Raw genomic sequence first — 13,564 nt, 5'->3', positions numbered from 1 at the left:
AGTGATACAAGTCTGGAAGTGAGCATGGGTGTCCTGGGAGGACAGAGGAAAGGGGCAAACACAGGTGGGGGAATTTCTGGGTTGAATGCTGAAAACTGGCCAAGAGGTTACCAGGGCGTCTGCAACGCCCAGGGTCTGCCTCATTCACAGAGAACCAGGAAGGCCCCGCAGCCTGAAGGCTGTGTGAGCTGGGCGGTAATGCTGGAAAGGTGACAGGGCCAGGTCTAGAAGAATAATTTCAGCAGGAGAACTTGCAGGGCTTTAGGCAGGAGAGGGACAACACAGGTGTAAGTTTTAGAAAGTACATCTGGCCACTGCACGGAGGTGGCACGCACAAAGTGCAGACAGTGGTCTTAAAAGCTTTAGCAATCCTCCTGTGGTGGTCCTGGGAGGGGACCCAAGGGCCTGACACAGGGGGTGGTGTGGCTGGGATTTGAGAGAGAGGACACAGAAATCAATAGGACCCGGCAACCGAGTAAATATGAGGAGGTGATGGAATGGCTGTGACCTTCATCAACATGGGGAACCCATAAGAAGAAGCATGTTTAAGGCAAAGATAAATATTTCAGTTTGAGACCTGTTGACTGGTTGCGTTTAAACTGTGTGGGCACACAAGTAGAATATCCAGTTGGCAGTTGGATGTTTGGGGCTTTAAGAGAGAAAGAGAGAAAACCAGAGTGACAGACTGTAAAGACCCTGGAAGGTGTAACCAGCTGGTCCCCCAGAGTTGTCTCCTTCCCTCACTTCTTCTGGCCTTTTGACCTTCCCGCTGACCTTTGCTGGCCAACCTCCTGCACTCCTTAAGCTCCTCTCCTACTCTGCTTCTCCTTAGCATTTAAAACTATCTAACGTTTTTGTATATTTCCCTTAAGTTTTTCAATTGTCTTCTAACGTGTAAACTCCACGAGGGTCAGGGATTGTTTTTGCCAACGCCCTCCCCCCATCGTCACTGCTCTATTCTCAGCCCCTAGGACAATGCCTGGCACTAGTAGGTGCTCAATAAATATTTATTGATTGAATACATGATGGTAAAACAATAACCGAAAGTTTTATGTCTTCCGGTTTCCTCAACTGCGATTTGGAGTGTTGCCTGGCTGGCCTCCTCGGCTTGTTTCCAAAAGAGGATGCTAGACCGAGACCTGTGAACAATGGTGCATCGCTCACAAAGATGACTAAGGTCAGCTCCTGGGTTCATTCCCCGAGGCTCTAAACTTTTCCGAGATGCCCCCGGGGCGGCAGGGCAGCCCCAGCCGGCTTTCGCATCCCTACCCATCACATTTCCGAAGAGGCCCCACCGCTCCGGACCCGCCCACCAGGCCCCACCCACTCAGCACAGACCACGCCCCTCCGCCGCGCTTAAGATGGCCCCTCCTCTGTCGGCCCCACCCACTCCTGCCCCGCCCCTGGTTTTGTCCCTGCAAAGGAGGGTACCCCTGTCGTCTTTGCCCCGCTCACTCTACCGCCTCTCCTCTTCGGCCCCGCCCCTGAGTTCGGCCCCGCGCCTGGTTCAGGCCCCGCCTCCTCTGGCCCCGCCCCTCGGCCCCGCCCCGGGCTCGGCACTCCGCGTCCCGCGCCTGCCGCAGCCTCGGCGCCTGCAGGCCGGGAGGAGCGTGGCGCGGGTGCCTCCAGACACAAAGAGCGGCTGCAGGACGCGAGTGGGAGAAGAGCGCCCGCGCGCGCCCTTGGCCTGTGCGCGCGCAGGCGGAACCGGAGACGCCCCCCCGCCCAGGTGAGCCGGCCGCGGGGCGTGATAGCGCATCAGGGGGCGCACAAGGGTGGGTTGGTGGGGACCAAGTGCCGGGGGGCCCGCGCCTCGCTCCGCCTCCGGGCCTGGGGGCCCCTCGGGAAGTCCGGCGGGACCCCGCTTCTCCTGAGACCCCGGAGCGCGGGGCGGGTCCGGTAGAGCCAGGCCCTCCGGCGGGCCGCGTCTAGTTTGGCGCTCCGGGACCTTGGCTCAGGTGGCCGGCGGGCGTTCGGCTGGGGTCGCGGAGCTGCCGGGCCCGTCCTCTGGGCGGCTGCTGGCGTCCAGTTACTGCACGGGATGAGCTCTGAATAAGATCTCCCCACTATGCCGAAGCTCTAGGACCTACCTGCTTCTTTTGGTGTATCAGGAGTTTGCACATGGAAAAATTGTTAGAAATAAGGACTCACGCTCTGGGGCGGAAAAGTCTGCTGCGAGTTTTGTCTGTCGTGAGTTGTTTGCAGAAGCGCAGCTTTCCTCCCGCCAGTGCGCTTAGTCGCAGAACCCATAAATCGTGCTGATTACTGGGAGCTCCGTGTAGGGAGCTCCGTGTATTTGCACAGGATGGAAGTGAAGAAGGTCGCTGGGTTCCCTTCTGCAACTGGAGACTTAGGCCACGCTGTGGAACAGGGAGGGGTCGGGGGCAAGAACTGTGGAGCTGGAGCGCCGGGAGGGTCGAGTGACGCTCGCGCTCCCACCGCCAACACTGTCGATAGGACGGAGCGACTCTTGAGTGAGGGTGAGCTGCTCCTTAGAGGCAGCTGCTGTGATTTCCAGGTTTTCCACATCGGACTTAGGATACTTTTAAAAGCAGAAAATTAAAAAAAAAGAAAAGATAGTTAAAACTGGTCGGTTAAACAGAAGGCTAAGTCAGCAGCCTCTCAGTTTTATGAACCGAGTGCAGGAGTAAGTGTATATTAAAAAAAGCTAAGGCGGTTAGGGAAGCGGCTACCACCGCGCTGTCCCTTTTCTGTTTGATTTACACATCATCCGTAGTGGTTTAAGCTATTACAGATTGAACTGGTCTGTATGGCAAATAACAAATATATAGCTCAGGTTCAATAAAAAATAGAGGATAATCGTTTTTGCAGAATGGTAAAATAACAAATGGTAAAATAACAAGCCATCTTCAAAGAACCTGAACTTCAGGTAACGTTACATCATCAAATTAGAAAGAGAACATTTTATGGGAAAGTTAGGGTTTCAACATTTTTTCAATTGAGGAGGTTATGTTTTTATTTTTATTTTTTGGCCGTGCCGCAGGGCTTGCCGGGATCTTAGTTCCCTGACCAGGGACCGAACACGTGCCCCCTGCAATGGAAGCGCAGAGTCCTAACCGCTGGACCGCCAGGGAATTCCCTTCAACTGAGGAGTTTATATAAACTTTGATGGAAAGCTGTTTTTCTCTAGCTCATGGTTACCCCAGATATTGCGGTTTGCAGGGCTGCTCGGAGGTGGGTGAGCTGTGCCATTGCTGATGCCATGCTGTGAGTCCCTTAGCATTAGTGCGTCTTTGGTTCTGTGTCCTTAGTCCTTGTGAACATCTGGTGGTGGGAAATAGAGTAACAAAAGAGTTGCAAAGTTCTAACTGTAAGTATTCAGGGTGTTCAGATCCTGCCCTTTTATTATGAGTGGCTTTAGGTGCTGGTTACTGGATAGTTCGTTTCGTGTTTTTTTGGAAGATGACACACGTGGCGTTTGGGACTTGGGGCATATGAGAGAGCCCTCTGACCACATTCTTTTCACCTTGGACACTTAGCTTTGGATCTTGCCACAAACAGGTGGTTGCTAAACATCTCTCTCCTTCCCTGACTCAAGACAGATGTAGAAGAAGGAGGCAAAACAGTGTCTGGCGTGGCCTTGAAGTGGACTTTTCAGAGGTGGAGTCAGGGGTGTGGTGTGGCTCTTGACTGGAAAGAGTAGTTCCTTCCGGCCTGGAAGGGTGTTTCCAGTGCCGTAGCCACTTTGCTCTCCGATTCCGTGGTCATTCCCTAAAAAGTTGAGTAGCAGTGGCTGTAACTGGACTTTCGATTTGGGCTTAGCTTAGTCCTTGGCTTCAAGTACGAATTAGGAATTCAGGCTCAAGGCCAGCAGTTTGGTTAATCACAAGCAGGAGGCCAAAACTTTGGGTCAGACCCTACCTGGAGCTATTTGGAGGGAGGTGACAGCAGAAGGCTTTCCTTCCCCCATCCTTGAGGTAACCTTGAGCCCCTGGTGAAACCTCTCTACCAAAGGATTCTGACTGTCGTCATCTTTTGGTTTGTGAACCATGGGACAAAGGAGTCCTTTGGAGCATTCGGTGTTTTTTTTGTTTGTTTGTTTGTTTTTGTTTGTTTGCTTGTTTGTTTTTTGTTTTTTATATTTTATTTATTTTTGGCTGTGCTGGGTCTTCGTTTCTGTGAGAGGGCTTTCTCCAGTTGCGGCAAGTGGGGGCCACTCTTCATCGCGGTGCGCGGGCCTCTCACTGTCGCGGCCTCTTGCTGCGGAGCACAGGCTCCAGACGCGCAGGCTCAGCAGTTGTGGCTCACGGGCCCATTTGCTCCGCGGCATGCGGGATCCTCCCAGACCAGGGCTCGAACCCGTGTCCCCTGCATTGGCAGGCAGACTCCCAACCACTGCGCCACCAGGGAAGCCCCGCATTCGGTGTTTTTAACCTCTTGATGGAGGTTGGAGTTTGCATCTGCTGCTGGTGGTTGCACTTTTCTGTCTCTCTCGACCCTGGAATGTCCTTCCTTAGACTTCAGGGGATGATGCCTTCTCATTTCTCAAGACTGGTGCATAGTCTCAAATGAACCAAAGCCCTGAAGGTGCTGGCACATACCAGCTTTTGTGTGTTGACAGTTATTTTGTATTTCATGAGAGGAAACTGGCAAATCCTTGTGATGTGACACATGCTCTTATAACCCAGTTACCTTGTTTGGGGATCTGCTTTGCTTAATAAGTTAAGATTTAGGTATGTTGGAGTTTCTCAAAATGGTCATCATTTACTGTGATTGTTAAAGATCTGAAGGGAAATCAGTCTTCACAATCTCTAGGTTTTTAAGTTTCCAGTGAAGAATTTTACATTTGTAGGTATACATCAGTTATGTTTTTAGCTGCCTGTGATAGACAGCCTGACTCATTCTTGGCTTAAACAAATAGAGGTCCCAAAAGGAAAGTACAGGCTTCAGGATGGGTTTGTTCCAGTGGCTGAAGCAGCCTCTGGGGCCAGGTTGCCCCTCTTCCTCACAGTGTCATGTTGGTGGTGTCTGTCTCACCCACATCAGGAGGGAGAGGGAGTTTGGCTTCCATGGCTCGCTTTAAGAATGAAGAGTGGGGACTTCCCTGGTGGTCCAATGGGTAAGACTCTGCGCTTCCAATGCAAGGGGCCCGGGTTCGATCCCTGGTCAGGGAACTAGATCCTGCATGTATGCTGCAACTAAGAGTCCACATGCCGCAATGAAGATCCCATATGCCACAACTAAAACCCGGTGCAGCCTAAATAAATAAATAAATAAATAAATATTTTTAAAAAAAGAAAAAAGAATGAGGAATAAAACACCTGTTGGCCTCCGGGCCATTTGAACCGGTCACTGGCTGGGAGACGACCCCCTCCCCCATCTGTGTCAGGTCCCCCCACTTCCCTGCCGCTACTCCCTGGAAGTGGGGTGTGTGGGAACTGCGGGGGGCAGGCTTTGGGTGCCTGGTCACCGGAGGGCTTGTGTGGCTCGCCACACAGGTGGCATGTCCCCAGTACCTGAGCTTGTGCCCTGGCCAAGCTACTGTCAGAAATGGAGCCCCGGTCTCTTGATGAGCTGTGTTTAAATTTTGGCTGAGCACTCACTGTGTGCCAGGCTCTGTTCTCAGCGCTTTGGGTAAATTCCTTTGGGTGGTGCTAGCAGCAAGCAGTCGGCTGAGCTGGGGAGTGCTGTCATTCCCATCTCGAAGACTGGACCTCGCTGCCTCAGTGACAACATCATTTCTTTACATTAGAAAGAAAATGAGGAGTTTTCAGTGTTGATACAAACCTGTGACTTACATGATCTGTCTAGACACGTTAAGTGCGGGGCAAGAGAGGAATTGTCCACCCAAATTCCCCCTGTGGGCGAGAGTGTGGATGGCTTAATAAATTGGGCTTTGCCTCCTGTGGGCCTCGTGGCTGTGTGTGCCCTCGGAAGTGACAACGACAACTAACAATAACAACAAAAGAGTCTGATGCTGGGATCGGGCTGAGCCTCTGCTAGCCCTTCCCGCGGAGGGCGGTGGACTGGTCCTGCCGGGGCAGATCCGTCAGAGCGCGGTTCACACCGGGCTGTGGGGTCGCTCTCGGGGTCACAAGATGGCATGAACATAAGAGCCAACATCAAGTAATGTAATGAAGCATTCACTGACTTGGAGTTTAGTTTCAGGGCACAGGAATTTTGTAAATGGTTGTAAATTCTTTAAAACCCAACAAGGCAGTCTGCTCAGTGGAGAGTTTGACAAGCAGGCTGTCACACCCCAGGGAGAGCTCACCGAATCTAGAGTATGTCCACCTGCCCTGCACTCGGGTGGTCCGAGGAGGGAGGTGCTGGCACTGTCCGTCCACGTGGCCTCCTGGCTTCCGGCTGCCTTCATGGAAGTGGACAAAACCAGGCAAAAGTGGGCAGAATCATCAGTTCTGCAGCTGGGGAGGGACGATGGAGCCTTGGACAGACGAGACTCCTCCCCTCACCCTGGGGAATGTGTGACCCCGTGATAACAGGGAGGGCATTGCCTTCTGTCCCAGGGGGGGTGATTCCTCTGTGCTGACTGCAGCCCCACTGGTTAGCTCCCTGGGCCCAGGTGACCGATTCTGTGGTCTGGCTCCAGAGAAGTCACCGCTCTCCGAGGATCTAGACGAAGAAGGTGACAGGGCGAGTTTGCCCCCTGACTGGGCCAGAAGCATGAATGCCCAATTTCTAAACCTCATAATCTACATTAATGGCCTGTTCTCGCTGCTGGTAGCACTCCTCAGAAAACCTCTTCAAACAGGATGTTTGCAGGGTCCTGCGTAATTCAGACTTAGCCGGCCCTGCTCTGTAGCAAAAGTAAAAAAATAGCTGATAGTTCATGCAGCAATGTGGCTTTAAAATTAAGCAGTTCTTTTTTTTTTTTTTAATTTATTTATTTTGTCTGTGTTGGGTCTTCGTTGCTGTACGCGGCTTTCTCTAGTTGCGAGCGGGGGCTGCTCTTCGTTGCAGTGCGCGGGCTCCTCATTGCGGTGGCCTCTCTTGTTGCGGAGCTCGGGCTCTAGGTACGCAGGCTCCAGTAGTTGGAGCACGCGGACTCAGTAGTTGTGGCTGGCGGGCTCAGTAGTTGTGGCTTGCGGGCTCTAGAGTGCAGGCTCAGTAGTTGTGGCTCACGGGCTTAGTTGCTCCGCGGCATGTGGGATCTTCCCGGACCAGGGCTCGAACCCGTGTCCCCTGCATTGGCAGGCGGATTCTTAACCATTGCGCCACCAGGGAAGTCCCTAAGCAGTTCTTGATACATTTTAAATTCTTTTTGAATTTTCATTATTCCAAATTGTACACATCAAATAAGACGTTGATTGTCCTGCTGTGGACGCCCCTTAACTAAGCAATCAATGTTAAGGTCCCCGTTAACCTCCTGATAAGAGGTACAGAGAAGGACACCACCTTGCCTGGGGTATTCCCGCCGTAACCTGAATCTCATTGTGCGGAGACCTGAGACAAACTACATTTGAGCCACATTCTATAAAGTAAGTGGCCTCTGTACTCTTCAAAACTTTCACAGTTTCAGGGTCGAGAAACACAAAGAAAGACTGAAGAACTATTCCAGTTGAAAAAGTGCTAAAGGGATCTGACAACTGTATGTATACAGTGCTTTTTTTTTTTTTTTTTTTTTGGCTGTGCCGTGTGGCATGTGGGATCTTTGTTCCCCCTTCAGGGATTGAACCCACACCCCCTGAATTGGAAGCACAGAGTCTTAACCACTGGGCTGCCAAGGAAGTCCTCTGTATACAGTGCTTCACCGTAGACTGGATTGGGGGGGAGTGACTATAAAGGACATTATTGGGACAGTGGACAAAATGTGAGTGTAAAGGTAGATTGGCCAATAGTATGTTAGCAATGTCACATTTCCCGAGTTTGATCATCATGCTCTGACCATGTCCTTGAGTTTATAAATACATATGGAAGTATTTAGGGATAAGAGGGCACAAAGTCTGAAACTCAGTGGGGGAAGGGGAGAGAGGGTGGGAAAGAAAATGATCATGTGGACATGATAAATGGGGCAAAGTGAAAACAATTAATTGGTGAAGCTAGCTGGGTAAAGAGTATTCGAGAATTCTTTGTACTGTTCTTGCAACTTCTCTATACATTTGAAATGCTATCAGAATAAAAAGTTACAAAGACAAGTGTCCACCCTGGATTCACTGCAATCTAAATACCTTCCACCAATAAAAGTTTGCAGTATTTCATCTTTTCTTTTTTTTGTTTTTTTTAAAGTCTTTATTGAATTTGTTACAATATTGCCTCTGTTTTATGTTTTGGTCCCCTGGCCGGGAGGCATGTGAAATCTTAACTCCCCAACCAGGGATTGAACCCGCACCGCCTGCGTTGGAAGGCGAAGTTTTAACCACTGCACCACCAGGGAAGTCCCATATTTCATCTTTTCTAAGATGCATTTTTTTTCATCTTATAACATCTCTGAATTTGGGGTGCATCTTATAATCAATGCTTTCTTAGAATTCATTGTGTCAGGTTTTTTTTTTTTTTTAAAGGATTTTCTTATTTATTTATTTATTTTTATTTATTTATTTTTGACTGTGTTGGGTCTTCGGTTCGTGCGAGGGCTTTCTCCAGTTGCGGCAAGCGGGGGCCACTCTTCATCGCGGTGCGGGGACCGCTCTTCATCGCGGTGCGCGGGCCTTTCTCTATCGCGGCCCCTCCCGTCGCGGGGCACAGGCTCCAGACGCGCAGGCTCAGCAATTGTGGCTCACGGGCCCAGCTGCTCCGTGGCATGTGGGATCTTCCCAGACCAGGGCTCGAACCCGTGTCCCCTGCATTAGCAGGCAGATTCTCAACCACTGCGCCACCAGGGAAGCCCCCATTGTGTCAGGTTTTGACATCAGTTTTTCTTTCTTAGTGATTTGTCTTAGAATCAGTGGCATCGTGGATTTGATGAAATATGGTATTCTCTCTGGCTTTGTCTGAGAAGTGGGAAAAAGAAGACACTGCTTCGAGTAGCTTCATGTGTAAAGTTTTTTCAGTCTCTCAGCTCGCGTCTTTGTTCCAGGCCAGATATCCGGCTGCATTTGCTCATTTCCACCTCCGTGCCTGCTAGATATTTCAAACTCAACACATTCCAGGCTGGATTTCTGTCTTCACCTCTACCACCCCAAACTGCTCTTCCTCTGGGTTCCCTATCTCAGGGAGTGTAAACCTGATTTTTAACCAGAGTTGGCTCCAGAATGGCCCCGTGGGAGGAGCACAGGGACCTGTCAGTGCTTATGGAGATGGGGTGGGTGGGTCCCAGTCTCGCCTGGAACAGAGGCTGCTTTATTTTTTTTCTTTTTTGGCTGTGTTGGGTCTTGCTGTGCATGGGCTTTCTCTAGTTGCGGTGAGCGGGGGCTAATCTTCGTTGTGGTGCCCGGGCTTCTCATTGCGGTGGCTTCTCTCGTTGCAGAGCACGGGCTCTAGGCGCGCGGGCTTCAGTAGTTGTGGCACGTGGGCTCTAGAGCACAGGCCCAGTAGTTGTGGCGCACGGGCTTAGTTGCTCCGTGGCATGTGGGATCTTTCTGGACCAGGGATTGAACCCACGTCCCCTGAATTGACAGGTGGATTCTTCACCACTGCGCCACCAGGGAAGTCCTAGACCGCCTATTTCTTGAAGTGTCTTTGGGCTCCAAACGTCTGTGCCTCATTTTCCCCATTTGTCAAATGAGGATATTTTTCCCAAGTCTGTCAAGATAATGTACGAGGCAAGTTCAGTTACCATAAAACTCTGAAATTCTGTGACTTAAAATATGAGAGCATTTTAGGAAGGCTTTAAAGTAGAATCATTCAAGTGGCCAGTTCCCGCTAGGCAGACCCTGCTCTGAGCTCCTGCAAGTGTATGGCCGACCCTGCTGCTCCCTGACTCCTAGCACTTCCTCCCAGGTTTCTTTCCGGTACGGTGCTCAGTTCATGGGTGAGTCGGGTGGGGTTGGTTGTACACCGGATGCTGGCAGGCTCCATCAGGAGCAGGTGCGTTTTATAGAACTGGCCGTGCCTGGTGCTTCTGGGCTCCTCTCCACGCCGGGGCCACTGTGAGTGTGGTTGGAACTTCTGTAGCACCACATTGTCTCACTTGTTCTTGAACCCCTGTGTGTCAGACGTGGGAATGGCTCCATCTGAGTCTTTTGTAGCGCCATTTGACTTGGGAAACTTTGAATCAGCCCAGGATGGTAACATTTTCCTTTATTTTGTTTGGCATGGACTTAAAGCAACTGCAGTAGCAAAATACTGTGATTTCCCTGTGGCCTAGTTTCTCCACTACCATGTTTCATTTGCATTTTGGGTGATTACTTCTTGGTGATTCTGAATCTGCTTTGGGGACCACTGAGTTGTTGGTGTTGACAGTGACCTTCACAGCAGGCTCATTCTTTAGAAGGAGAAACCCAGGGTATTCAGGCCACTGCTGGATTCTCTGGACTTTTAAATATGTGTAGAGAACAAAGAAGATCAACAGTTTTTTTTTTTAATTTTTTATTTATTTATTTATTTATTTATTTTTGGGGGGCTGTGTTGGGTCTTCGTTTCCGTGCGAGGGCTTTCTCCAGTTGCGGCGAGTGGGGGCCACTCTTCATCGCGGTGCGCGGGCCTCTCACTGTCGCGGCCTCTCCTGTTGCGGAGCACAGGCTCCAGACGCGCAGGCTCAGTAGCTGTGGCTCACGGGCTTAGTTGCTCCGCGGCATGTGGGATCTTCCCAGACCAGGGCTCGAACCCGTGTCCCCTGCATTGGCAGGCAGACTCTCAACCACTGCGCCACCAGGGAAGCCCGATCAACAGTTTTGTGTGATGTGCCTTTAGGCTCCTAACTTCATGGCTGGAATTTAAGTTAAGAAAGGAGGGATAACAGTGAGCAGGGGGCAGTTTGTTCACAGGGTTTTCTGAATTGATTTTGTGGGCCGTGTTACTTTATTCTCTTGTTTTCTTTATTATCAACACAACACAAGAAAGGTTCTGGCACAGAGAAAGTTTCCTAACAGATGAATAGAAATGGACTGGGGCACAGAATGTTTGGTTGAAGTACTGCTTTTTAATTTGGGGGACTATCCAAGTTAATGTTCTCTCCTTATAGTTAGGTTTCCTAATCCAAAATTCTTGCATAACATTAGGACTTTCTAGTTTGGATTAGAGCTAGAAGAGACATTTTCCTATCTATTCTGGATTTCGGATTCCTGCACTTATTCATGGAAAAACTTTTTTTTTTTTTTTTTTTTACTATTCAAAACTGCTTTGTGGGTTTACATGTTATTAGTAGGCATGAGGTAGTATGTTAAGGTTGGTAGCTCTAACTGTGTCGTTAGACCTCAGGGTGTGTTCACTTACTAGCTCTGTGACTTTGGGCAAATTACCTAACCTCTCTGTGCCTCATTTTCCTTGCTTTTAATAGAAGGTTGATAATAGTGCCTCCCTCACAAAGCTAAATTCCTCAGTGTTTAGGAATGTGCCCATTACAGGATGAGTGCTTAAGAAATACTAGTTTTATATTGTCACAAGATTATTTAGCAAAAGCAAGCATCCTATGGAGGTGTCAAAGGTCGAGACATATCTCCAGTGGCTCTGACTGTCCACAGAAAGTAGACTCCAGGGCTTGCACAGCTGGGTGTGGGGCGTTGAGAAAAACTCCTAGAGCCCTTTTAATTTTTCTCTCTCAACCTTTAAGGTCACTTGACTGAAACAAAAATAAATTGCAACAATTATCCCACAAAAAGAAACTACTCAGAATGGCGAACAAGATATACAAACATTTCAAAAAGTGATAAACATGGGTAACTTAAAGAAAAAGAATATATTTACCAAGACGTTATCATTACCCTGCAGGTTCTGTCCTCATTACCTCCAGTGTGGATGAATGTATTGTGTGGAGTTGAAATGTGTGCTAGACTTCTGTTTTTTTCTGCTAATTTCTGTAGTGTTTTTTTTTTTTTCAATTTATTTTGGCTGCGCTGGTCTTAGTTGTGCAGTACACAGGATCTTCGTTGTGGCATGTGGGATCTTTAGTTGCAGCACATGGGATCTTTAGTTTTCAGCATGTGGACTCAGTTGCGGTATGCATGGAGGATCTAGTTCCCTGACCAGGGATCGAACCCAGACCCCCTGCGTTGGGAGCATGGAGTGTTACCCACTGGGCCTCCAGGGAAGTCCCTGTAGTTTTTTAAAAGATGAGCTTTGTGTGTTCATGCCGTTTACAAGTCTGTCCATTTTCACTGCTGTTGAAAGCATTCACCTGGTGTGCTGAGCTATTCCCTCTGGTTAGGCTTCTTGTTTTTTTTCTGAGCAGTTAGGGACTTTCAGATAGCATTCAATGAAAAATTTCAGGCTTCCTATTTTCCCTCTCTTTGGATATGAAAGCACCGTCCTCGCTTCTTTCCTCCAGCCCTGCCACTGCTCCTTTATGTGGCCGGTGGGATGAGTGTGCCGTGGGGTCTCTGACCGGAGCATGCTCACCAGCTGCTCCCTGCGAGGGGTGTGGGAGGGCCAGCCCTTGACCCCAGCGGGCCAGGCAGGTGGAGTCAGCTCACGTGCATCCTGTGGTGGAAACCTCTTGCTTGTGTTGTTTTAATTTGGTTTCTTTAGTGATTAGCAAGATTGTGCCTATTAAATGCTTGCTTATTTTTGATAAAGAAAAGCAAGATCACGCCCTTAGGACTCAGCCTGTGTTCTTGGGTATGTTGACAACATTGTTGCGCTGACCTTCTGGTCTGTCCTCTGACTAATGCGTGAACAAGGAGCCTTCACCGTAACATCCATTCACCTCAAAGTTTGGATCTCAAAAGTTTTGGAAAAGAAAAAAAAAATAGTGTTTATGTGGATTCTCTTCTGGAATTTCTAGCTTTGATAGAGAATCAAATGCTCCAGCTGGCTTGCTGATAAAGCTCTAGGTGGTTCTGTGACCACTAATAACATTTCTCTAGTGATAAGGGTCATGGGGCTCACAGCCTTGGGTCTGAGTTGTCCATCCCATTTGGGAAAGTCTCTGCTCTGCCCGCCTCCCTGCTGGTTCCAGCGCGCCCTCGCCTCTCACTTCAAGCAGAGAAATGTAGGTTACTCGTTTGTCTCTCAGAATGCATCTGCACCCACATCTCTCCTCCACAGTGGCCTCCAGGGAGCAGGTGACCCGCCCACCTCCATTTACTGGGGCTGGTCCTGTTCCCAGGGTTTGAGACTGGGTGTGGGATGAGAGGGAATTGCAGCTTCACATTCCACGCCTTTGCTGCTCCAACGGGAGTGAGGTTGAAACCCGTTGGGAAGTTAATAACAGACCCTCAGAGGAAAACTGAAGTGATTTCGTTTGGTCAAGCTAGCTATACGTGCCTTAGCGTTTGTAAGCCTGCAGCTGGATAATTTATTGAAATTCAATATGTGTTTTAGGGACTTGCCTGGCAGTCCAGTGGTTAAGACACCGCAATTCTGCTGCAGGGGGCGTGTGTTCAATCCCTGGTGGTCAAGGAACTAAGATCCTGCGTGCCGTGCGGCCAAAACAAACAAACACACAAAAAACCCACAATATGTGTTTTATCTGTTTTTCCCATTCCAAGATGGTACCAGACCTTGGTGTTCCCTTGCCTCCAGGGGACTTATGTTACAGGGCTGA

At 49.6% G+C, this 13,564-nt stretch overlaps 1 protein-coding gene across 2 annotated transcripts in view; it reads left to right on the top strand.

The window, feature by feature from the left end:
• The first annotated feature begins 1,537 nt into the window (after positions 1–1,537).
• The window catches only part of NINL (ninein like), a 112,719-nt gene continuing 100,692 nt past the window's right edge, over positions 1,538–13,564 (top strand). The window contains exon 1 of one of the 2 annotated variants that reach the window (XM_057529127.1): positions 1,538–1,729. The gene's annotated coding sequence lies outside the window, so the exon portion shown is untranslated. The remainder of the gene's footprint in view (positions 1,730–13,564) is intronic. The other variant, XM_057529126.1, reaches the window with a different exon arrangement.

This window comes from Balaenoptera acutorostrata, chromosome 15 (assembly GCF_949987535.1).
Source record: "Balaenoptera acutorostrata chromosome 15, mBalAcu1.1, whole genome shotgun sequence".
NCBI classification, from domain to species: domain Eukaryota; kingdom Metazoa; phylum Chordata; class Mammalia; order Artiodactyla; family Balaenopteridae; genus Balaenoptera; species Balaenoptera acutorostrata.
The sequence above is the reverse complement of the archived record's forward strand: the minus strand, read 5'-3'. Positions and strand labels throughout refer to the sequence as shown.